Source organism: Hylobates moloch, unplaced genomic scaffold (genome assembly GCF_009828535.3).
Source record: "Hylobates moloch isolate HMO894 unplaced genomic scaffold, HMol_V3 SCAFFOLD_9, whole genome shotgun sequence".
Classification (NCBI taxonomy): Eukaryota; Metazoa; Chordata; class Mammalia; order Primates; family Hylobatidae; genus Hylobates; species Hylobates moloch.
The window spans coordinates 78,920,164-78,944,641 of record NW_026652284.1 but is presented as its reverse complement, the minus strand read 5'-3'; the positions used below and the strand labels follow the sequence as shown (position 1 = coordinate 78,944,641).

Genomic DNA, 24,478 nt, shown 5'->3' with positions numbered 1-24,478 from the left:
TGAAATCTACTATGAAAGAAGTCTGCTTTTTGTAAAAAAAAAAAAAATCTTACAAATGGTGTATATTAAGTCATGGATCTAATTCAATCATAAGAAAGTTAGCATTGTCCAAAACGGAAGTACTTTATGCACTACTAGGATTGTCAGGAACTTGGCATATTATTTTACCTTTATCATGACCAATATTGCAAGGACATTTTCAAATGCTATTTTATTCATTTTGGATAGTTTATATTTATTACATTCTGTGTCAGATGGGTAATAGCTCCATTTGCTAAGGGGAAAAAAAGAGCTGACAAATTTAAATTTCATTTTAAATAATATGTTTTAAATTTTAACTATATGACTTTGGTCTTATAATTAATTAATTTGATTTTGAAAGTGTCATTTTGAAATGGAATTATTTGGCATCCTGAAATGCATATTCTGTGTAACTTATACTCTTGTAATAGGACACCACCAGTACAATAACTATAAACAGTTAGATCTTCCTATTATAATCTTGGCATGACTTGTACTTTTTGTTTTTAACACGTATTTATTGAAATATTTCTGTGATTTTTAATTTAATGTTGGGCTTTTCCACTGGATTCCATGTCTCAAGAGAGCAGGTACTGGGTCTTCCCTTGTTTTTAACCTGATAGTCCTTAGTGCCTAACACAATGCCTGGCATATAATAGGCAGTCAGTAAATGTCAGTTAAATAAGTGTAAAAATGAATAAGGAAATTATTTACATTTATTATTTAGATACATACTAGTATCTAAATAGTATCCAAGTACTGAACCGTCTAGTAATTGCTTATATAGTATAATTGCAGTGGAAGAATCCTAGCTTTTCTACTTGCTGGTTGTATTACCATGCCCAATTTAACCTCTCCATGTCTCACGTTTTTCCCATATGTACAGTGAGAATAATTATAATCTTTATCCTGAGGAGTTGTTATGAGGATTGAATGAGGTAATTCATGTTTCCTTGGGGAATGCCCCACAGAGTTAATTGGTATTATTATCACTGTTGTTCTGTTTTTTACTATTTTGGAGGTGCTTTGGAATCATAGAAGGAATGTATGGCTTTATTAGGAAGGGTTGTATTAGGGAAAGCATAAAAAAATAGGTAATGTACTAAAAACATATTGAAAGATGAATAATTAGACAGTGCCTCATGGCCAAAGGTAAGCCATGCTGAGAAGAAGTTGTACTTTATTTTGTAAGTAATAGGGGAAAGATTGGGGTTTGAAGTAGGGGCTCAGCAATCTGCATTTGAACAAGCCTACCAAGAAATTCTGATGCATGGTAAAATTTAAGAACAATTGTTATATGTACATATTTATATAGATGAGAACTATTGTTACATGTACATGTTTATACAGATTAAAAATGTACAGATGTTTTAAATAATATTACTTTTAATTCTGTGTGTTTTTTTACTTAATAATGTAGTCTAGCAAGTTTCTGATCAGTAAACTCAATTTTCTCCTACATGTATTGTAAAATTAGAAATATTTCCTGCTAGAAAATAGTTGTCTTCAGATTAAGTTAGTGACCAAAAGTATTCTTTATCCACCTGAAAAGAGGTAGCATAACTTGATGATTAAGATCATGGGCTTTGGAGCTAGACTGCCTGGGTTCCATTTTCAACTCTGTCCTTTATTTGCTGAGTATTTGAGGGCAAGTTATTTAACCTTTCTATCCCTCAGTTTTCTCATATATAAAATGGAGAAATACTTCCTCATAGGGTTTTGGTGAGGATTAAAAGAAATAATTTTTGTAAAGCTACTTAGTACATTGCCCCATACATAATAAGTGCTATATAGAGAAAATGTAATAGTAACAACAATAATTACAACATATGATAACATGAATGTATCAAAAGTTATATAAGTAAAGCATTTAACAATAGTGCTGAGATAGCCTAAGCACAGCATGCTTATTGCTTAAAAAGTCCTAGTTAAATGGCCATATACATATGCCTGAACTTTGGGGCCTCATTTTACCCTTTTCTGGCTGTAATATTATAGAAGGGTATGCCTCTTCCTTCTTGTTTTTTTTTTTTTTTTTTCTCCTACCCATCACTTATTTCCTCTCTGCTATGGAACTTTACGGGCTCACGTGCTCCTTGATTTAGGAGACAAACAGTTCTCCTTTGGGAGAATGAAAAAACAGTGAAAACAACTTGGGGATATTGGATATGAATTATCTCAAAATAGTATAGAAAACACATGCCTGTAGTCCCAGCTACTTGGGAGGCTGAGGTGGGAGGATCGCTTGAACCCAGGAAGCGGAGGTTCCAGTGAACTGCTTTTATATGTGGCTCTGAAAGAAAGGGGTAAGACAGCAGTAGAGAATTGTTCTCTACTGCTGTCTTACCCCTTTCTTTCAGAGCCACATATAAAAAGACTAATGGATATTTGCTGCTTCCATTTGCCCACTTGCCTCTCATTTACCCCTGAACAGACTTTGGCTGTGTCTTCCCTACCACTCTACTGAAATTATTGACACCTTTACTCCTATTTAGCATTGGTAACCATTTTCTGTTTGTTAAATCTCTTACCTTTTTTGATTTCTAGGATATCACCATTCCCTGGCTTTCCTCCAGCTTTTATCTCTGTCTTGAATTCTAGACTTATTTCTAATAACCTGCTTATATAATTTTCTTTTCTTCTTTTTTTTTTTTTGAGACAGAGTCTCGCTCTGTCGCCCAGGCTGGAGTACAGTGGCGCAATCTCGGCTCACTGCAAGCTCCGCCTCTGGGGTTCACGCCATTCTCCTGCCTCAGCCTCTCCAAGTAGCTGGGACTACAGGCGCCCGCCACCACGCCCAGCTAATTTTTTGTATTTTTAGTAGAGACGGGGTTTCACCGTGGTCTCGATCTCCTGACCTCGTGATCCGCTCGCCTCGGCCTCCCAAAGTGCTGGGATTACAAGCGTGAGCCACCACGCCCGGCTATAATTTTCTTTTCTTTACTATTTTGAGATAATTCAAATCCAATATCTCCAAGTTGTTTTCACTGTTTTTCCATCAGACTTGTTTCTCCCTTTATATTTGAACCAACTATATATTTGAAGCAACTGGTTAGATGGTGGTGCCATTAACCAAGAGTATCCTCCATCTGTCCAATCTTTCGCCTTTATTTTTTATTTTATTTTGAGACAGGGTCTCACTCTGTCACCCAGGCTGGAGTGCAGTGGCACGATCTCCACTCAGTGGAACCTCCGCTTCCTGGGTTCAAGTGATCCTCTCACCTCAGCCTCCCAAGTAGCTGGGACTACAGGCATGCACCACCACCCCTGGTTAATTTTTGTATATATATATATATTTTTTCTTTTAGAGACAGGGTTTCACCATGTTGCCCAGGCTGGTCTCAAACTCCTGGACTCAAGTGATCCGCCTACCTTGTCCTCCCAAAGTGCTGGCATTACAGGCCACTGTCCTGGCCCAATCTTCTGCCTTTAATCAGTCACCAGGTCCTGTTGATGTTTCTTTCCCTGCTTCCTGTCCAGCTCCACTGCCACTGAGCTGATTCAAGTTTTCATTATTCACTAGTTCCCATCTCTGTAACTTTCTTAATATCTCTCAAGTAATATTCGCTTTTCTTCATCCACATTTTTATTTTTCCTTCCAGATTTTTTTAATACTCCACATCACCAAATATTTTATTTGGAATCGAGATTAAAAGAACATTTGACAGTTGTGAATGTATGTTTATTCTGAAACTTCTAGCTAGTTGTACAGCTAACCCTTGACAACTTACCAGATTAATTTTACTTTATTTCTTCAGTCCTGGGGTTTTTTGATGACTTCAAGTTTGGGATCTTCAAATTTGAAGTTAGGGAATGTATTCATGTCTGCTTTACTATACACTTGCTTGAGCTTAAAAAGCTTCCTCTCTGGCTCCTGCTGGTACTCTGGATCAGTATCAACAGATCCTCCAGATGTCTGTCACTTAGATTTGTATTCTCTAACCTTGTACGTAAAGAGTTTCTGTACAGGTTCAAGTTCCTTATTAAACGCCACTGCTGTAACACCAATGTTCCTCCGCAAATGGACTGAGACTGCTGACCGAAAGACAGAGGAGAACCTGAAGAGCCTTTGGAGAATCGTGCTGATTCTATGTTACTTGCACTCAGTCCTGAGCTGCCAAAGCCACCACTGCCGCCATCATTCTACCTTCTTCTGGATCAGTACCAACTGATTTAATAATCTGCAGTCTCAATCTCCTTTCTAAAGTAAACTTCATGTTGCTGCTAGATTGATCATCTTAAATGAAACACAGCTCATATTACTCTCTTACTTAAGATCCTCCCCATTAATAGCCAAATTTTTAAGGGTGTCATGTAAGGCCTTGGGCTCTGCATACATCTTTATGCATGTGATACTTCCTTTCCTTTAGCCATACTATCATTTGTAGGTAGCGTTAGGTTTACCTCTGCCCTCTTCTCAAGTGTTACTTTGTGCCTGCATTTTCTCCCATCTTTTTTCTACACATTCTGTCTTGGGAACTTTTCCTCTGGGCTTCCTTTGCATCCTGTGTACCCCAAGATCATAGAAGTTGTCATTTTCTATTATAGTTTATATGACTTCTCTACCACATTATGAATTTATCGATAGCAGCATGTGCAATTTTTATTTTGTGTCTTCAGTATCTAATACTATGCTTTATGACATACTAATTATTAAATAATGATTAATACATTTATATACAAATTTGGGGTACATAATTTTCATTTGCATTTTTTAATAACTGGGAAGGTTGAGGTGGACATATCTATATTTAATAAACCTTGAAGGAAACAATATTATCTCTCTCTTATCAGTGAACAGCTTGAGTGCTACCATGTGTTCAGCCGTGGGTGAGGCACTACATGAATGAAATCAAAATACGAGGGAAGGACTAGTGTTATAAATTGCTTTTTCTTTGACAAAATATTATTCAAAATAATTCATTTTATACTCATAATGCATATATTTTTAGTGCAGTTTAGTTTTAGGAAAACAAAACGGATCATTTAGGTTAACATCTAAAATGTTAATTTTGAACTTTACTGACTATAGTATGGCACATGTCCAATAGAATCTGTTAAAAATTTTCCTCTGGGTCAAATCTAAGTTGAGAAGAATGAGGTAACTTTAATGTGAACCTAGATTGTAATGCAGTCTTTCTCTCCAGTGAATTGCCAAATTCACAATTCCATTTGTATCTGGAATTGGGGAAGCTGAGTTTAATATGGATGTTTGCCAAGTTAGCAAATCTTGGCAAGATAGTCTTATTCTCTGTGCTTAATTATATAGTTTTCTTATAAAGTTTTTCACATGTTCATTTGTAGGTATCTATTATTCTCTTAAGGTGAGTTCACATGGTTGCCAATCTCTCATTTATACTTTATTCTTTTGGTAGTTAATCATTTACTGTCAAGCTTTCTATCTTTCTTAGAAGACTACATTTTTATTTTTACATTTTTATATATTACCACTAGTGATCCAGTTTTGTCTCTTTTCGAGGTTTATGGATTTTGAGCAGTACAAGTGTAAATCCCTCAGAAAGGCCTTGGTATATTAATTTATTTCATATTTATTGAGTGCCTGCTCAGACACTGTTTTAGGCACTCATACATAGCAGTGAATGAAACAAAGTTCCAATCTCTTAGGTACCTATTTGTAGTAGGGAGAGACAATAAATTACACACAAAAAACCGGGTGTGGTGGCCCACGCCTGTAATCCCAGCACTTTGGGAGACTGAGGTGGGTGGCTCACCCAAAGTCAGGAGTTCAAGACCAGCCTGACCAACCATAGTGAAACCCATTCTCTATTAAAAATACAAAAATTAGGTGGGTATAGTGGCACACACCTGTAGTCCCAGCTACTTTGGAGGCTGAGGCAGGAGAATTGCTTGAACCCAGGAGGCGGAGGTTGCAGTGAGCCGAGGTTGTGCCACTGCCCTCTAGCCTGGGAGACAGAGTGAGACACTGTCTCGGGAAAAAAACACAAAGAAAATGAAAACTGTAACATATCAGATACTGATAACTGCTATGAAGAAAAAGCAGGGTAAGAGGGATACAGAATGACAGATATGTTTGTGATATTATATGGAGGATGGTCAAGAAAAGCCTGTCTAATAAGGTGACTTATAGTAGAGATGTAAAGGAGTTAAGTAAATGAGCAATGCAGATTTCTGGGGAAAGAATGTTCTAGTCAGAGGAAACTGATGTGTGACTGTGTTTGATATTTTAGATACAGTAAGGAGGTTTAAGTGGCTGGAGCTGGATAAGATGGTGAAAGAAGTAGGAGATGAGATCAGAGGGATGTCAGGGGACCAGATCACTTAGAGCCTTCATAAACCACGGCAGGACCTTTAACTTTTACCCTGAGTGAAACAGGAAACCATTGCAGGGTTTTGAGCAGAGGAATGGTATGGTCTGATATGTGATTTAAAGGGCTCATTCTTCATTGAGAAGGGATTGTAGCAGGACAAGAATGGAAGCCAGGTGAATAGTGAGGAGGTTACTTCTTCAGTAGTCCAGGTAAGAGATAATGGTGGCTTGAACCAGGGTAATAAAGGTAAAGTTGTTGAGATGTGGCCAGATTCTGCATATTTGTATTTTCTGATTATCTAAATGTGAAATGTAAATGAAAGTCAGCATTTTTGGCCTAGGTTTTTGGCTCAGATATCTTGAATGATGAAGATAAGAAATGATGTTAAACATATTTATAGTTAATGTGTTTTAATAAAAACAAGAAATATTTACTATATGTCAGGTTTATCTCTTAAAACGTTCTGCTTTGGCATCTCTCTCATAACTAGAAAATCTCATCTTCATACTGTTTCTTTCTTTATTATTATTATGATTTTTTTTTTTTTTGAGATAGTCCCTCCCAGGCTGGAGTACAGCGGTGACATTAGGGTTCACTGTAGCCCTGATCTCCCAGGCTCAAGTGATTCTCCCACCTTGGCCTCCCAAGTAGCTGCAACTGCAGGCATGTGCCACCACCCCTGCTAATTTTTAAATTTTTTTTGTGGAGATGGGGTCTCATTGTGTTGCCCAGGCTGGTCTCGAACACATGGGCTCAAGCAGTCCTCTCGCCTTAGCCTCCCAAAGTGCTGGGATTACAGGCATGAGCCACTATGCCCAGCCGTGCTGATTCTTAATACTTAACATTTTATTCTCTCAGTATGTGCTGTTTGTTTGGTGCTTGGTCCTGAACTCTTTTTAAAATGTGGTTTATATTGTTATTCAAATATAGCGAAACTAACAGGTCAGGAGACAACTGCCATTGAAAAGATTGATACAGTTTCTAAGTGGAGAGGGCATGGCACATCAGACAGGGTGGCATATATGCCATGCCACATAGTGCTCATAGGGAAGCACCAGGGTTGTTTAGGAGGCAGAAATAGCTAGGGAAATCATGGGGGAGAGCCTTTATCATGATTTTAATGAGAAGGAACAGGTGAGGCAGGGTAAGGAGGCTTAGAATTGGCTGGTTTTAATAATGTCGGCATATTCACATATAAGAGCAGCCCCCAAGTTGTTTGATACCTGGCCCTGGCATGATTATTAGAACAGGGGACTATTCTAATAGTCCCAGAATATAAGAGTTCTATGAGAGCTGAATACTGGGGATGGGTGGGAGGTAGTTTTAGATTGAGTGGTTTGCATGCGAAAAGCACTCAAGGAGGGATAGTTTGCTGTCTAAGAAGTAGCTAGCCTTGGGAGGGGCAGTCTCTCCTGGATCAGCATGGTTCCCATCAAGAATACGGAAAACAAAGTGAAAACAGTTTCTGTATGTTATATTTGCTTGGCTTCTGTCTTTTTAATACTACTATCCTAGTTTATGCCCTCCATTGGTCTGGTCAGGAAAATTACAGTAGGATCTTCCTTTCCAGTTTTTGTCTTTGTTTCCTCCCTCGCATTTATTTTCATATCAGTAGCCACAAAGGGGAATCTTGATGGTATGACTTTACCTAGATCCCTCTAGATTAGTAAACTTTTGACTGTGTTCTAAAGTAGAACTTTTAGAGTTCTAAAGTAGAGCTTTAGGGTTCCCCGTATTTGATTTGAAGTTCACTTGATTATATGAACTAATGTTTGTGAGAGGAAGGAAGGTGGGTGTGTGGGGCCTCCAGTTTTTTTCATGCCCCTTTCAGTTATTGTGGGTTTAAAAAAGGATTCTGTACTAGGGTTCCATGTATAAGTTCATTTGGAAAGTAGATTTCACTGCTCAAAAGTTGGTAAACTCTTGTAAATAACTGTCAAGTTTCATTATTATAGCATGATTATTTTTTTCTTCTGTGTCTAGGGTAATGGGCCTACCAGCTGAGCCTATCATACTAAAGAGATTAGTCTAATTTTGTGTATGAAGTACTTGAGTCTTTTCTGAGTCAAATAATTTAGCCAAAGTCACAAATCTCTTATTGGGGGAAAAGAGAATTGGTATAATCTGTGTCTAAAAATCCATCAAGTTACCCTAAAAAACTATCACTGTACAAATTCCTCACTTGGCCTTCACTCTTGCTGTCCCATCCAGGTTTCCAGCCTTCTCTCAACATCCCCCTATATAGACAATTTTTCCTGCCAAACAAGATGATTTAACATTTTCCAAACCTGTCGCCTTGGTCTACTTTATTCCTTTACCTTCATCACTGTCTTCCATTTGTAGGCACATTCCTTTTTTTTTTTTTTTGGAGTGGGGAGGGGAGTGGAGACAGGATCTTCCTCTATTGCCCGGGATAGAGTGCAGTGGTGTAATCATAGCTCACTGCTGTCTTGAACTCCTGGCCTCAAGCTGTTCTTCTGCCTCAGCCTCCTGACTAGCTGGGAGCATAGGCACATACCACTAGGACTGGCTAATTTTTAAAATTTTGCTTTTGTAGAGATAGTGTTGTGCTATTTTTCCCAGGCTAGTTTCTAACTCTTGGCCTCAAGTGATCCTCCCACCTCTGCCTCCCAAAATGCTGGGATTACAAGTGTGAGCCACCATGCCTGCCTGTGTATTCCTTTAACTTAGCAAGTGTTTATGAAACACCTGCTTTGTGTTGGGCACTCTGCTGGACTCTTGAATGTAGGGATAAATAAAATTCTTTCTGCTTCAGGGAACCCTCAGGGTAAGGAAAGCCAAAAGTCTAGCATGAGTAATCTACAGAGTCTTTTAAGAGTACTTCACATCAGATGTGTCTAGTAACATTGTGTGGCCAGACCAAGTGGTTGGGAACAATGGTAAGAGATGAGCCTGGAAAATTGAAAAGAGAGGAAGGAGGCCATGAGCGAAGGATTGTGGATAGCTTGTATAAACTGGAAAAATCAGGGGCAAGTTCTGTCTTAGAATTTCCAGAAATTCTAATTTTGTCAGTAGTAGGTATCTTTAGTTTTATGTAGAGTTGTTGCATTACTGGACTGTGTTTTAAACAGATATAAAACAGATATTGAAGGAGAAACTAGAGACAGGAAATTAGTTACATGTTTGTTGTAGTATTCTGCTGAGCTGTTTGCTTAGTACCTGAATTTTAACAACCACAAATATTTGTAGTGTCAAATTATCTTATATATTTTCTCATTTGATGTTAAAACAATAGTGTGCTGGCACAATTAGATATCCACATGTACAAAAATGAAATTAGACTCCTACCTCATACCATATAAAAATGTTAATTCAAAATGCACCGAAGACCTAAATTTACAGCTAAATCTGTAAAATTTTTAGTAGGAAATATCGATGTAACTCTTAGGCTTTGATATGTGTGTGTTAGCTTGTTTTTGCATTGCTATAAATAAATACCTGAAGCAGGGTAATTTATAAAGAAAAGAGGTTTAATTGGCCCACAGTTCTACAGGTCATACAAGCATGGTGCCAGCATCTGCTTGGCTTCTGGTGAGGCCTCAGGAAGCTTTTACTTCCTGAGGCAGTGGGGGCATGAGTATGTCACATGGTGATAGCAGGAGCAAGAGAAAGGGGAGGAGTCTCAGGCTCTTTTAAATAACCACACCTTTTTTTTTTTTTTTTTTTCTTTTTTTAGTGCAGTGGCATGATCTCGGCTCACTGCAACCTCCACCTCCTGGGTTCAAGCAATTTTTCTGTCTCAGCCTCCCAAGTAGCTGGGATTACAGGCACATGCCACCACACGTGGCTAATTTTTATATTTTTAGTAGAGACAGGGTTTCACCATGTTGGCCAGGCTGGTCTTGAACTCCTGACCTCAAGTGATCCACCTGTCTCGGTCTCCCAAAGTGCTGGGATTATAGGCACGTGCCGCTGTGCCTGGCTAATTTTTGTATTTTTAGTAGAGACGGGGTTTTACCATGTTGGCCAGGCTGGTCTCGAACCCCTGAGTTCAAGTGATCCGCTGGGCACGGCCTCCCAAAGTGTTGGGATTACAGGTGTGAGCCACTGCGCCCGGCCTATGATGACTCTTAAGACTTGAGTCCAAGCCACGTAGCCATTAGAGGTGGCATGGAATGTTTTTCCAGGTATGAAGTGGGGACAGAATTTTTTTCTCTCTTCTCAATCTTTTCTCTCTACATTCTGTACTCTTAAATTGTTTTATTCAACAAACATTATCTTTTGTATACTAAGCATTGCACCTGGAACTGAGGATACAGAAAGCAGTGTGGAGCTAGAATCACTTACCAAAATTCTGAAGTTTCTAGTTTGGGAGGCTGTTTGGTTGGTGATTAAAGAGAGTGATGACTCCAAGAGGAGGAAGATTGGTGAGATCAAGAAAATTTCTTATTTCCCCATGCAGACTTGCATGTAGTCTTCCTTTGTTCCTAGAGGCTGTTTGAAAGAGTACCTTATCCTTATTGTCTCTACTTTATTAAAATACATTTACATTCTTTTAAACTTCTTTTAAATTGTTTCTTCATATTTGCCAGAGATCACTTATTATCAAATCCGATGGCCTCATCTCAGTCCCCTTCTTAGCCCTGACCTCCTAAAGCAGGGCCTTTTTTCTGTAAAGGGCCAGGTAGTAAATATTTTAGTCTTTACAAGTCATATGGTCTCTGTTGCAGTCGTTCATCTCTTCCATTATAATGTGAAAGTAGCCATATAGACAGCACATAAATGAATAAGTGTGGCTGTGTTCCCATAAAACTTTATTTACCAAAACAGTAAGCTAGTTAGATTTGGCATGTGGGCCGAAGTTTTCCTGATCCCTGCTCTGAAACATTTGATTGTCTTTCTACCTTTTTTGGGAAGGGAGGGAAGAGAGTGTTTCTTTCTTCAGTGATACTTTTCCCCCTTTTCTCATTGAATGGCACCTTTTCCTGTATAGTCAGTTTTTCATGTGATTCTATCTACAGCTATTTTCTTGCTTTATACTCAGGCTTCTGTTAAGGCTTCTAGGCTGCAGATTCCTTCCCCACTTCTAACAGGAAATAACTAAGGTGGAGAGTTCACTCCTGCTGCTGCCTTTATGGCTGCCTCCTTTTCCCCCACCTCCTTTTATCAGGGGACCATCTAGGGGGCAGGGTGAGGGGCAGCCTCTGTAATAAAGGGAAGAGAAAAGGGAGTCATTACCATGACCTGGTAGATGGTTCTGAACCACTGTTTTCAGGGTTATAGTAGGGTAGATTGCTTCCTCATGTTTGCTATCATAAGCCCCCCACTTCAGCATCCTATGCAGGCCTGTATACCTAAAAAGTACCCTTAAGTGTATCAGTGTAGCATTCTGAGCTGCTGTGGATGTTTTTTTCTGTGGTGGTTGTCTGTTGTCAGTTAGGACAAACACTTCTTTTTCTTCCTCACAACTTTAAAATAGGGAAGAAAGAAAATCTCCTTGCCTCAAATTATCCCTTTTCCATTCTGCCTGAAATTTTGCCAACTAGATTCATTTCAATTTTTAAGCCAAACACACCTGGGAGGCTTAAGCACAGATGAGAGAGTTACTGTTCATCCTGGCATCATTATGAAAAGCCTTAATCAGTTTGCCTTTTCCCTTGTTAAACTGAGATAGACTCAGTGGAAGTTTTAATAGGTGGGAGCAAGGGAAGAAAGGTCAGAGAGAAACATGGCACTTTGGGCTTTTTCTGGGAGCGGAGCCAGCAGTGAGAGCTGGGATTTTTGGGCTTGTAGAGGTGGGACTGGGAGAGGGAAAAGGGAAGTGGGAGGATGCCCAAGACAAATGTCAGTTTTGAAAATGTGCCTGCTTTCCAGATCTTTGCTCTTGTTTGCTGCCTTTCTTGATCTTTACTACAATGATGAGTGTGTGTGTGTGTGTGTGTGTGTGTGTGTGTGTGTATGTGCGTGTTGTCGGAGAGAGGGTACAGTGGAAGTGGAATAAAGGAGACACCAGAGGTAATTTGTCAGTGATCCTCAAATAGCAGTAAGGCTCGCAGCTTAAGCTCTTTCTTTGAAGATACACTGCTACCTAATGACAAGGCCACGACCATTTAGCTGGCTTTCTTTTTTTGTTATGTTTCTCTGTGGTGTTACATATAAGAAGTAACTGCTGATTCACACTCAGCAGTCTTCTCTGGAGGTTTTTATTTTAATTACCCATCTTTTGATCCTTCTCATTTTCTTGGGTTTAAAATTCAACTGGACTTCATCCTCAGGCCATTTAACTTATTTTTCCTCCTGTTTTCCGGCTTGTCAGTATCCTCAGGCATTCACTTTACTCCTCTATCTAGCCAAGACTCTACTCTGTCACTTGAACCACTTTCTTTTTTTTTCTTTTTTGAGACAGAGTTCCGCTCTTGTTGCCCAGGCTTGAGTGCAGTGGTACGATCTCAACTCACTGCAACCTCCACCTCCCAGGTTCAAGTGATCCTCCTGCCTCAGCTTCCCGAGTAGCTGGGATTACAGGTGTCTGCCACCACGCCTGGCTAATTTTTTGTATTTTTAGTAGAGATGGGGTTTCACCATGTTGCCCAGGCTGGTCTGGAACTCCTGACCTCAAGCGATCCACCCGCCTTGGTCTCCCAAAGTTCTGGGATTACAGGCATGAGCCACCGCACCCGGCTGAACCACATTCTTTTAACTCCTTTTTTTCCTTCTCTTTTTTGCTGTATCTTCATAACAATGCACCAATACTAGACTAATCCCATAGTCATAATTATAGTAGCTATTATTTATTGTCTACTATCTGACCAACTCTATGATAAAGTTTTACATAACTCTAAGACAACTCTAAAAGGAGTAGATATTATTATTGGCACACTCTATGTAACTATCATTATTATAACTCTAGATAACAACCCAAGACATAGCTACACTGATAGAGCTAGGTTATCACTCAGACTTACAAAACCTCAAAGGTTTTTACCTTTCCCATTTTGCTGTGTTCCTCGTAACCAGGCTGCTTAACTGCAATTATGTAACTGTGAAGACTGATGCCCCCAAAAGATTGATCTCTAATCTGAAATGGACTGTTGGCAATCCTTTCACATGTTCCCCTACGCCTACCACCTCAGTCTCTTCTGGGTCTGTTGCAAAATTTCTTTACCCCATCTCTCGTTGGTCTTGTCAGACTTGCTTTCTGGTCCAAAGAAAAACTGGAGACTATTAGCAGTTCACTGCTTCTGTCCCTCCATCTAACTTAATGTATTGGTCTGTTCCTGCTGCTATAACAAAATGCTAAAGACTGGGTGATTTAAACAACAAAAGTTCATTTTCTTAGTTCTGGAGTCTGGACTACCAAGATCAAGGTGTTGGCAGGTCTGGTTTCTTCTGAGGTCTCCCTCTGGCTTGCAGATGGCTGCCTTTTCTGTGTGTTCTCACATGGCCTTTGGGTTTTTGTTTTTGTTTGAGGCAGGGTCTTGCTCTGTCTTCCAGGCTACAATGTCATGGCGTGATCACAGCTCACTGAAGCCGCGACCTCCTGAGCTCAAAGGATCTTCCCACCTCAGCCTTCTGAGTAGCTGGGACTGCAGGTGCACACCACCATGCCTGGCTAATTTTTGTATATTTTGTAGAGACGGGCTGTCGCTATGTTGCCCAGGCTGGTCTCAAACTCCTGGGCTCCAGTGATCTGCCTGCCTTGGCCTCTCAAAGTGTGGGATTACAGGCGTACGCTACCGTGCCCAGCCCTGGCCTTTGGTTTTGAATGTACACATTCCTAATGTCTCTTCTTCTTCTTATAAGGACACAAGTCATATTGGATTAGAGCCCCACCTTTATGACCTCATTTAACCTTAATACCTCTTTAAAGGCCCAATCTGCAAATACAGTAACATGGAGCATTAGGGCTTTGACATAAAATTTGGTAGTGGTTGTGGTAGGGGGACAGGACACAATTCAGTCCATAACAGTCAATATCTGTACTTTTCCTTCCCTCCTTTATCTCTTTTTTCCCCCTCTCTTTCTTCCTTTCTTCCTTCCCTTTATTTTTTATTCCTTTGTTTCTTTTTCTCCTCCTTCTCATTTCATTCTTCCCTCCCTCACAATATGCTCCATGTAGAGGAAGAGGGTTCCTGCTCTGCTGAAGTCCAATCTCTTAACTGTATTCTGTATCCCATTCTTTCTTTTTCTTGTATTTTGGAGCATTACTTCATCATTTGTTCACTCTCCCATTTATTTTCTTCAGTTTCTTCTACATGGGTTTTCTTTTATTGGTATGTAAATATACTACTTCTCAGTCATTATTACTACTACCACCGTTGTGTTCTATTATGCATATTAGTACCACGTAATTGATTATTATAAGATGTAACAATCTAAATGCTATAGAAGTAATCCTTCTGAATTTAAAAAGGGAAATAGTACAGGGTTTTTGCAATTTCAGAGCAATTTCTTAGTTTGATAGAATGTTTCTACCTTAATGTTAAGCTAAAAATATACTACAACTATTGTAATAAAAGTTTAACACATTAGGATAGATGAACACATAATTTCCATCTTCTTCTGAGATATAGGAATGTGTTGATTACTTTAAATGTAGCAATTGTAGGGAATTCTCTGCCAAGTTATAGAAATCTATGTATTAATATACTTCTTGAACTAGGTCCTCGATAATTTGATTTTTTACAGACCCTTGAGTTTACCATGATGAATTGTCATTGCAATACTTATTTGCACTTACTATACCAAACTTCAGTTGTGCTATATCATTAAAATTTGTTACTTTTAGATTGCTTTGGGAAGCTGTATATTATAGTGTAGCTGTAGGAAATTTACATACAATGAATGAATGGCAATATAATACACATTCTTATGTTTATTTATAAGCCATAACTAATCCTATTTAGTATTTGGTTTATTGTATTCAGTGACTAATAGAATCAGGTAAAGTAAACCGAAAAATCCAATTTTTTTTTTTTGGAGATGGAGTCTCGTACTGTCACCCAGGCTGGAGTGCAGTGGTGCAATCTCAGCTCACTGCAACATCTACCTCCCGGGTTCAAGTGATTCTCCTGCCTCACGAATAGCTGGGAACACAGGCATGCACCACCACACCCAGCTAATTTTTTTTAGTAGAGACAGGGTTTTACCGTGTTGGCCAGGCTGGTCTTGAACTCCTGACCTCAAGTGATCCACCCTCCTCGGCCTCCCAAAGTACTGGGATTACAGGTGTTAGCCACCGTGCCCAGTGTCTGATTTTTTTTTTTTTTGTATGTAGAATTTTTCATTTGACAGTCTTTTTTTCTCAGTCACAGATATATTTTAATTTTAGTTGCAACAAGAATGTTTTTCTCATGTGTCCACAATCTGTATCATCTGGCCATATGGAGCTTCTTACGTAAGCAATTACCACTGATTCTGGGACTAGCTATATAGATACGTTGCTTTATTCAGGGTCATAGTATTAAAAAAAACAACACTCTGAGCTTCCACCTTAAGAACATACAGACAGCTGGGTTGTTAGGTGGGGAGAGTGCCATTCAACTGAATCAATATAATGCACCATATTAACACACTAAAGAAGAAAAGTCACATAATGTAGAAAAAAAAATCTGACGCAATTCAGCACCCATTTACGGTATTGAATGATCTCAGAATAATAGGAATAAAGATAACTTCTTCAATTTGATGAAGAATACCTATAAAAACCTTTCAGCTAACATCATAATTAATGGTAAAAGACTGAATGTTTTCCCCTAATATTGGGCCAACAGGAATGATGTTCACTCTCACCACTCTTACTCAGCACAGTACTGGGAGTTCTTGCCAGCTCAAAAAGGCAAGAAGTGGAAGGAAAAGGCATACAGATTGGAAAGGTAGAAATGAAACCATCTCCTTTTGTAGATGATATGATTTTCTACGTAGAAAATACCAATAAATAAACTCATAGAATTAATGAGTAAGCGCAACAAGGTTTCAAGATGCAAGATAAATATATAAAAATCAGTTGTTTTTCTATGTACATTAACAATGAATTCATGGACATTAAAGTTAAAAATGCAATACCATTTACAATTGCTTAAAAAACAAAAATATATTTAGAAACTTTACTACTCTTTTTGTCTTTTTTGTCATTTTGGAAGAGGTTTGTCAATTTCTTGTGTGTGTTTTTTAAAATAGCTGTTTGTTACATTGATATTTTTAACTTTTTTCATATTTTAAATTGTATTGATTTCTACTCTTTATTATTTTCTTTCTTCTTGTTTTGCATTTTTGTTCTTCTCTGTCTAGGCTCTTCAAGTAGGAGCATGTGTCCTACAAATTTTAATAGGATTTTTTGCATTTTCATTTTTATTCGGTTTAGTGTATTTTTTTAATTTCCCTTGAGACATCTTCTTTGACATGTAGATTATTTGAAAGCGTGTTCTTTAGTTTTCAAGTGCTTGATTTTCCTATTATGTCTCTGTTATTGATTTCTAGTGTGATTCCATTGTGCTTGGAGACTCTACTCTGTTCAGTTCTTTAAAATTTGTTGATGTATGTTTTATGCCTCAGTATATGTTCTCTCTTGGTATATGGTCCATGATTACTTGAAAGTAATAAGTACTCTGCCGTTGTTGAGGTGGGGTATTCTATAAATTTTGTTGATGGTGTTGTTGATTTCTGTATCCTTGCTGATTTTCTATTTGTTATGTCTCTTGTTGTTAGAGGATATTGACGTTTCTAATCATAATGGTGAATTTATCTATTTCTCCTTTCAAGTTTTAGTTTTTGCTTCATATATTTTATAGCTTGTTGGTTGGTGCATACACATTAGTGCTTGTTGTGTTTTCTTGGTGAATTATGTCTCATCACTACGTAATGTCCCTCTCTGTCTCTGGTAATTTTCTTTGCCGAAGTCTCCTTTATCTGTTATTAATATAGCCACTTCTGCTTTCCTTTGATTATTGTTTACATGTTATATTTTTTCCATCATTTTTCTTTCAACATGCTTGTATTTTTATATTCTAAGTTTCTTATATACTACATATAATTGAGTTACATTTTAAAATCTACTTTTTCAGTTTTTGCCTTTTAATTGGCATATTTAGGCGATTTACATTTAATGTAATTATTAATATGTTATGGCTAAAGTTTTGCATTTTTAAAATTTCTGTGTTTTTTTTGACTTCCTGTGGGTTACTTGAATTTTTTTAAAGAGTTTTCTTTTGATTTATCTATAGTGTTTATGAGGATATTTCTATGCAAAACTTTTTGGTGGTTTATTTTAGTATTATTCTATAGGTACATATATTATCACAAGGTACTGGTAAAGCTGAGGCTATTTTTACATTTGTTTCAATTATTTTCATGATTGTTCATTGAAGCATTTTTTTAAAGACTCTTAAAATATTTGTCAGATACTTCTGACATGTCTTTTTTTGGTGTTAACTTTTATCTTTTTTGTTTTTTTGGTCAGTTTGTGATTTTTTTGACTCTTGGTCTGATGAGTAATTTTTGGTTGAAAACAGGACCTATTTCCCCATTATGTTCTGAGACTCTGGATCTTATTTAAAACTTCTGTTTTAGGTGAATGTTTATGACATTACTTTAGGAGGGGAAGAGAGCTCATCACTGCCAGGTAGAGTTTGTTGAAGTCCAGATTCCCCTTTCAGTCTCTGTTGCCCTACTCAAGTAGCAGGAGTGGCTCCTCATTATTGCTGAGTCAGAGTGGGGATTCTAGCTCTCCGTGTGTAGTCTATATTGTATTGGTGCTTACCTGATTTCCACTGGTTAGTGAAAGTCTTAATTTAACTTTTTTCTAGTCCTCCTCAGTGGGTATTGGGAGGGTCACCTCATTGCTGCCAGTTTGGAGAGGAAGTACAGGTTCTACTTGATGTCTACTGACACTGCTAGGGGCAGCTGTCCTTTCACTTTCCAGAGGGGTGAAATTCTTGGCTCCCTACTTGGTCTTTTTTCACTATATCAGGAATATTGTGGGGCCTTGTTATAGTCTCATGAGGATAGAACTTTAGGCTGTCCACTAAGCCTTTCTGACATGGTTAGAGTGGGACTACAGTTTTTTCTGTGGTGTTTGGCTGACATAGAGTGAAATTTGCCTAAAGTTTCCTTCTTTCCATGGTGTTCTTCTCTTCATCTTTTGGGTGGGGTTTTGTTGGAGCTTTTTTGTTTGTACCTGTTAGCTTTTTCTGGTTGTTGGCTTCTCTGTCCCCAAGTGTGGAATATATAAGGGAAAAAGAAAATCCAGGGAAGTCATCAGTTACGTTCCTTGGGTTCCAAGATCCCTAGCTGTTCTGCCTTCTCTCCATCTTTCGTCTGTGTGTGTGTGTGTGTGTGTGTGTGTGTGTGTTAGAATCTATATATGGATTGATATACACATAGAATTGATATATATGTATATATAGAATTCATATGTGTGTGTGTATATATATGTGTTTAGAAACAGTGGTCTTGAACTGGTCTTGAATTCCTGGTTTCAAGCAGTCCTCCCCACTCGGCCTCCCAAGTGGCTGGGATTATAGGCATGAGCACTGTGCCCAGTCTGGATCTTCATATGCTTGTTTATTCATAATGTCCATGGTTTTTGGTTGTACTTAATGAGAGAAATAGGAAAATGTACATCTACTCTATCTTCCTAGAAGCAGAAGTTACACATAGTTTTTAAACAGCAATGACTTTCTAATTTATGGAATTTTAGATGAAATATAAAATATAGTGACATACATACACATATATAAATATATAAATGTCTATTATATGTATATTTTTATATATTTTATATACTATATATGTATTTATTTATTTAGCAAGGGGAACAGTTTGATTGTTGTTGCCTAGAGTTGGCCCCTGAATTAGTTTTCCTAGTTTCTCCCATTCTATTTATGAACTCTGTCTCTAAAAATGGTAAGTTTTTATTCCCCAAACTTGTGCTAAATGTAGTGGGAGTTTGGATCCATACTGTTTGATTCATGCAGTGATTTTTGACCCTTGGTACACCTTACACTCATATAGGACATTTTTTTAAAAACCAACCAACCTAGGCCTAGACAACACCAGATTCTTTGGGCTGGGTTCAGGGAATAAGCAATTTTAGAATGCTTCCCAGGTGATTCTAAAATGTAGCCAGTGTTAAGAACCACTGGCATAGAGTTTGGAATTGGATGGTTGCTTGTGAATCTTAAGGTTTTCTTAAAGAAATTTGGAGTTAGAAACTAGTATATGAATATTTTTTATCATTTTAATTAACTTATGGTAGAATCTAAGGGTTTATTTATGTGGCAATCATATTTGGCCAAGGCTGTAGATTAAGCCTTCTTTTCCCTAGGCAAGAAAATGAGGGGCTATGTTGACAGATTTCTTTTCTTTCTAAAACTTACTATTTACTCTTAAATTTCACACTAAATTTCTGAGATCTATTTTTTTTTCTGATTGTAGACTTTGATATATATATATATATATATATGTCTGTGTGTCTTTTTTAATTATAAACTTTTCATATTTTCAGTTGTTTCTTTTTTGTTCTTCATATATTTTTGGTTGTTAATTTTTATTTTCTTAATCCTAATTTACATTGACTTCTATTATAGATTTTTGTGAAATTGATTTGTACTGGGCATTATACTGTTTGGGGACCAGAGCCTCACTTATTGCATCATATTCTTGCTATCTTAGGACTAGTGTATTGTTTTATCATGATTCAATCGTAGGAGCTCTGTGCTGACCTCTGCTTGTTTAGCTTTAACCCAGTTCTTTGTATCAGTTTGAGTTCATAGGCCTTTGTGTAAACATCTGCTTAAATTTTGTAGTCTCTATTAGATATGACTGGATTTTGAATGATGTGTTCTTTATAATGAGCATTTTTATATTTTACTATGTTTTGATTACTTGATTAACTTTCACAGATTCTATAACAACTTAGTCTTTGCACTTTGGTTGTAAAGTGTGACATAATATTTTAACTCAAATCAGGATGATTTTATGCTAAATGATAATTTTGAGGATAGTATGTCAATTATAGACACTAGGCCCGGGTAACTGGAGCCTTTGCCCAAAGATCATGCCCTGCATGGGCCATGCTACATCCCTGTGCTAGAGCCCATAGTTTTCCCTCCTAGATCATGCTCTGCATACCCAGGATCCCAGGATTCCCCATTTAAATGGTCCTGAGCCTATGCAGGCATCTTCCCTGCTTTTCCTCATTAGGACAGACTGCACCAGGCTAGGGATAGACAAGACAGAGCTATTGCAAGAGTGGCATATGGTGGTGGGGGCATTGGGATAGAGCTAAGACGTGTGTGCTGCACTGTTTTAGGAGTCAGAGGTGGGAATAGAATAGAAAGAAAATCAGTGGATGCTATTGATGTACTTTGGATTGAATTGAATTATTGTTGCACTTTAGTAAAATGAAGCTAGGCAGTATTGCATATAATATTCTGATCTTTTAATAGTACTTCATGGTGTTGAACTTCTTGTCCTTGGAACTCTTTTACCAGATGATACAAAGGCTGCTAATGACTAGTATTAATTTATTTCCCTAATCTTATGGTCAAATTATACTAAGTTACATTACATGAATCTTTTGTTCATTATTTCCTTTTTTCTTATTTTGTAATCATATGTTTTTTTTTCTGTTTTGAAGCATTTTGGTACATTCCAGATAGTTCCTTTGGATGGGAGTATTGGTTCTTCTTTCTGGCTTTTAAAGCTCTGATTCATTTTCTGTTTTATTCCTAAGATAAGTTACTATGAAAGTTTTCTTCCAGAGTCTTAATTTTTTCATACTTCTGAAATTGATAATACATGCAATTAGTTTATCTATGTCAATTATTTCCTTTTTTTTGAGACGGAGTCTCGCTCTGTCACCCAGGCTGGAGTGCAGTGGCACGATCTCTGATCTCGGCTCACTGCAAGCTCTGCCTCCCGGATTCATGCCATTCTCCTGCCTCAGCCTCCCAAGTAGCTGGGACTACAGGTGCCCGCCACCACGCCCGGTTAATTTTTTGTATTTTTAGTAGAGATGGGGTTTCACTATGTTAGCCAGGATGGTCTCGATCTCCTGACCTCATGATCCATCCACCTCGGCCTCCCAAAGTGCTGGGATTACAGGCGGAGCCACCGCGCCTGGCCACTTATTTCTAATATTTTGTCTTCCCTTAAGTTTTCTGATACATTCAAGGCAATTAGTTCATCAGCTTTATTTTTCAGTCTGTTTTATTGATGTTTTTGTACTGTCTTCTTATTTTTTCCAAACTTCTAGTAGTTGTTTTAGTATTTTTTCCACATAGTCTTACCTTTCATTTTGTTCTTTTTATAATATGTAAATGTTTATGATCCATTATTTATTGTTATAGTGAATGCAGTGTAAAGTATACATTGTACCATATTTCAGATGAGATACTTTATTTAAATAGCTGAGATAAAAATTTCATGGCTTAAAGTGGCATCCAAACCATACACTTCTTTTTTTGAGGAGTTATTATGCTGTTAAAATGCCTAGAATTATTCTAAAATTAAACATTAAAAGGCCTTATCTCAAAACTTATTTAACATTTAAAATATTATTTTATTCACTATTCTTAGTAAAGTTTCACTCTTATTCCATTATTCTGAAATATATAACTTAATATGCTTTGTTATTGGCAGAGCCCTCTTCTTTGTCAGGGTGGAAATTTAGGTAATCAGTGATGTAGTATGAGCATAATGCTTGCAGAAGGGGTGTGGTTGTGTATTTTCTAAGAAAGATCAGTTGGCTACCCAGACAAGATCACAGAGCAGCATTTATTATTCAAAGACCGATCTGCCAATGTAATAAATATGGAACTGTCTCATAGGATGGACTTAAATTAACCAAGTTCACTGGTATACAAATCAAAATTCCAATTTATTACTTTAAAAATAGGTATTTAACCCTCAAGTAAACAGATATTCATCACCATATTCTCTTCTGAAGTCAGTTTTACATGGGAATCCAAATTTTGGCCAGAAGGCTGTCAGGTGAAAATGGTTACTAGAATAAGGTGATTAGTTGGATGATCTTATTGACTGCTGCATCAAGCTATGCTCATTAGTGTCTACCACTTGAATTTATCTATTGCAAGGACCAGGTATATCTTTTAGTGGTCCAGGGCATCCTCTTCTTGGACAGAATGAAGACACATTACCAATTTCATTTCTCTGGATGCTCTTTTGATGTCTTGTGAACCATGTCTCTTCATTATTTTTTCAGGCATATTAAAATACAGTTACTTAGAAAAAATAAACTATATACCAAATTTTATCTGTGTTAAAATTTCAAATATGTAAAAAAGTAAACAAATTAGAAGGACATAATATAAAATGAAACAAGTTTGTGGTACTGTTGCTGGTGAGCATGTGTCAAACAGGAGAAAATATTCTTGTTAGTTTCCCTGGTTTGCATTCACTATAGAATAGTGGTTTTCAGGCTTTTTGGTCTGAGCAGTCCTTTTCACTTTGAAGAATTGAGGATTCAAGAGCTTTTATTTATATGAATCAATTACTATTTTCACAAAAATAATGAGTGGATAGCTTAATAGAAGATAGTTGAATTTTTTTTTTTATTTGTGAGTGTTGTAACACATTATTTCAGTGGAAATGTATGAAAAAAATCTGGTCTAACACATATGTGATATGTGTTCTAATCATTTTTTTTCTGGTAATTATGATATTCTTCCTTTGATACTACACCAAAATTCAACAGTGATAGTTTTCTAAAGATTAATTCCATTATTAGAATCTGAAACCATAGTAGTGAGTTTTTCTATTTTGTTACATTAAAATCTATTTCTCTATCTTGTACTTGGAATGGATCTTTATTCATATGTGAATGGGTAATGTCATGTATTTGTCATTTGGAAAAATCAGAAAAGTTTCTAAATACTAGAAAACTGTTAAGTTCATGGTGGCAGATAGAAGCTTTTGAAAATTTGACTTTTCAAGTGAAAGCTTAAATTTTATAATTGTTATCAAAAACCATCTGTGTTTCCATGATGTCATAGGTTCAGTTGATTCATTTTTGAGAAAATGTCTGCCGAATATCCAAATCTGAATAATCGAAGTTTATCTCTCAGTTTTTCTTTCAAATGAAAAAGATGATTCATGAAAAAAGCTGTAGTTCAGCATGCAGTTTAATCACAGATAATTTTCCTTGAGACAACCATTATACTTCATTATGTAGCAGGTATAGTTTATGCATATTTCTCATTTCACTACAAAATGCTAAAAAGATGCTAAAAAGATTTGCTAAAAAGTATTTTTTAAATCAAGGATTTTCTTAATCAAAAGTGGCTTTTTTGTGAATTCACAAATTCAAAAAAATTGTGAATGCATGACAATGAAGAATACAATGATTACAGTTTTGTTCCACTGTCTTCATTGGTGCTAGGGAGCAGCAATTTTATCTGTCATTGCTTTTGTACCTGTAGTGCAAATGTCAATTGAGAGAAAAAGGAAAAGAATGGCTTAGTGTTTTTTTGAAAAAAAGATCTGACTTGGTAGATCCCTGAAAGGGCCCTGTGAAGGAGTTCATGAGCACCTCGAGAACCACAACTATAGAGAAAAGCTGTTAGAGAAACAGTATTTTTCACCTTTGTCTAAAAAGTGCTTCTTGTATCACTTGCTTATCAATTTCACTATTTTGCTATATTTGAAAAACAGTGAAAATACATTTGAATACCACCTGAGTTACAGTATTCTATTTCAACACAAATTGAATGTACTGTGGTTCTGTTCTGCTGCTAACCATTTAGAGTTAGCTCAGACCCCACAAGTTCAAGGGCATGATCCCCGACATGACCACTCTTCAGATACCAGCTACACTTCATTGGTCCCTAGTTTACCCATACTTCTGACTAAATGGCTATACATTCAGCAGTTCTTTGATCCCCTCAGGTTTGATAACGTGCTAGAATGACTGGCAGAATTCAGGAAAGAACTATACTTAGAATAACAGGTTTATTATAAAGGATGCTAATCAGGAGGACCAGTCAAATGAAGAGACCCATATGATAATGTCTGAGAGGGAACACAGAGCCTGTGTGAATTCCTTTTGTAGAATCAGGACATGTGAATGTGTTTGCCAACCAGGAGGCTCTGCTAAGCCTAGATGTACAGAGTTTTTACTGGGGTTTCATTAAGTAGTAATGATTGATTAAATCTTTGGCCATTTGTTTGAGCTCAGTCTTTAGTAT

At 37.2% G+C, this 24,478-nt stretch overlaps 1 protein-coding gene and 1 pseudogene across 7 annotated transcripts in view; one reads left to right on the top strand and one right to left on the bottom strand.

The window, feature by feature from the left end:
* STK3 (serine/threonine kinase 3) overlaps positions 1-24,478 on the top strand; it is a 427,140-nt gene that overhangs the window by 171,083 nt on the left and 231,579 nt on the right. The window lies entirely within an intron of this gene.
* LOC116813746 (ATP synthase-coupling factor 6, mitochondrial-like) lies at positions 3,756-4,360 on the bottom strand (annotated as a pseudogene).